General features: G+C 39.9%; 1 non-coding gene across 1 annotated transcript; it reads left to right on the forward strand.

The window, feature by feature from the left end:
* Positions 1-286: 286 nt before the first annotated feature.
* TRNAK-CUU (transfer RNA lysine (anticodon CUU)) lies at positions 287-359 on the forward strand. The gene has a single exon. It is a non-coding gene; the product is annotated as a tRNA-Lys (tRNA).
* Positions 360-2,277: the final 1,918 nt, after the last annotated feature.

A 2,277-nucleotide genomic window follows, 5' to 3' on the forward strand; every position in this document is an offset into this window, starting at 1 on the left:
GAAGACAACATGTTGGGCAACATATAATTTAAAGCACCTCAGAAAAAAATATTCGATGACGGTAATGATAAAAGACGTATAAGCTTTAAGTGAACTTGGGTTATACACGCGTAAACATTTTTGTGTTTTAGCAAAATTTAAAAAGTGTTGGAAAGGTTCTAACAAAACAGTTGGGAAATGCAGAATTAGCTGTGGAATAGCAAAACTTGAGAAAAGAAATTGGAATCTGAAGAAAACTGTAATTGAAGAATCATGAAGGGAAAGAAAAACAAGCCAGTCCCCGGGTGCCCGGCTAGCTCAGTCGGTAGAGCATGGGACTCTTAATCCCAGGGTCGTGGGTTCGAGCCCCACGTTGGGCGCAGGATTTTTCTTTTCTCACGAAACTTTTGTTTTAAACTCACCCTAAAGAACTTTAAGGACGGGTCTTTAAATATAACTCAAATACTTAAATTCTTTCTCTGGAAGAAATAACGTCGTTTTGCAATCGAAACCGGTCGACGATTGCGCTTGCGCACTTGAAAGCCCCCGCGCCCTTTGCCGCCCGCCCTCCCCAACCTTGGCATCCAGCACAGAGACTGAGAAGCCGCTGTTTAATGTTAAGTCTGTGTTCTGAGTTACTATGCGTAGTAACATACCTGCTGGTAGAGGTCAGTTTTTTCTTGTAGGAGGACAAAATTCCGAGCCCAAATTTTGGCTGCATTTCTAAAACCTAGAGATGGAATGTAAAAGCATTTAGGGAGATCTCGGAGGACTCTAAAGAAAAATGATCGATTTGTACTCTTTTCCTACTTGTTTTCCTTTCCTCCTCTCGACAGGGGCCTTTCCTGGGTGGAAGACTATTTACTGAAAGGATATACAGTCAGGAGTATTTCCTTCCACGGTCAGGTTTATACACCCAGTACGTGATATCAAGTCTTCCATTCCAAAGCACTAGATGCTAATAAAATACTCTCCACATGTAATCTACCAACTCTATCCCTGGTATGCGGTCAATTCTTTCTCTCTCATTCCCATCTACATAACATTGTTATTTTTCTGCCTTAAAACAAAACAAAAACTTTGACCCAGTTTCCCCGCAGCTACCGTTCTGTTTCTCTGCTTCCTTTTCGTGCAAAAGTCACTCTCCAGTTTGCCTACACTTGCCCTTACTCTTCTCCCATCCTTTTCCCTTGTCAGTGATCTCAGCCAAAGACCGAAGATACGCCTAAACAAATTGAGTTTATTACTCATTGTAAAGGGAGAAAACATGACTTGGGGAATATGGGTGTTTGAGTAAGAACGTGTTAGAAAGAATCTATTAAAGGAGTTGGGTTTCGGTTTGGTAACTTTGGGGAGGGTGTAAGAAAACAGGAGCTCATTCCTGGTGTTCTCAGAAAGCAGAGGAATTCTATGATCTTAATAACATCTTATCTATTGGGGGGAGGTGATAAAGCTGTAATTGGTAAAAAAAAAAAAAAAAAAGACACACACACACACAAAAACAAACAAACAAAAAACAAGTAGCAGTCACCCATTTAGCAAGCGAGGAAGGATGTTTGTTTTGTGTGGGACGGTAACCTTGTCTGAAGTAAATGGTCTGTGAGAAAAAAGGAAAATATCATTTATTTGTATGCATCAAATCAGACAGTTCCTGCCTGTTCAATAGGTGTTTTGGTGGAAGGATTGAGTCCTGGAGCTCTCTACTCCACCATCGCACAATCTCCTTTATGTGGTAGCGTTTTAAAAACTATAGGTGCTAAAAAGTTAGACGTAAGACATGGTTCATTGCCCCGAGGGCGTTTACAGGCTAGCAGGAATTGATGTGTGCACGACTGATTATACAAAACAGAATGTGGTAGGGGCCATAAGTGAAACGAATTGCTTATTATTAATGTAGTTAATTCTGACCAGGGCATCAAGGAAAGCTTCACTAAAGAAATTCTTTGACCTGGAGGATGAATAGAATTTCAATAGACGGATGATATTCCATGCTATCTGAACATAAGCAAATGTTCTAAATTCTCTACACAAGATCTTAAAGGGAGTGATTTAATGTTGCTGAAGTTAAGGGTGGCATTGAGAATAGACCTCGTTCTTTATAATTTAAGATTATGAAGAATTTGAAAGCCATGGTATAGAGCTGAATTAAACCATGGAAGTTCACTTTTTACCATCCAGTTTTTAAGTATATTCATTCCTAAAGGCAAGATTCCTTCATCTTCTGCACCTACCACTCTTCCTCGGCACCATTTCCCCCAAAGTAATGACCATTCTCATAAACACATTATTTATAACTGT

This window comes from Tamandua tetradactyla, chromosome 12 (assembly GCF_023851605.1).
Source record: "Tamandua tetradactyla isolate mTamTet1 chromosome 12, mTamTet1.pri, whole genome shotgun sequence".
Taxonomy (NCBI): Eukaryota; Metazoa; Chordata; class Mammalia; order Pilosa; family Myrmecophagidae; genus Tamandua; species Tamandua tetradactyla.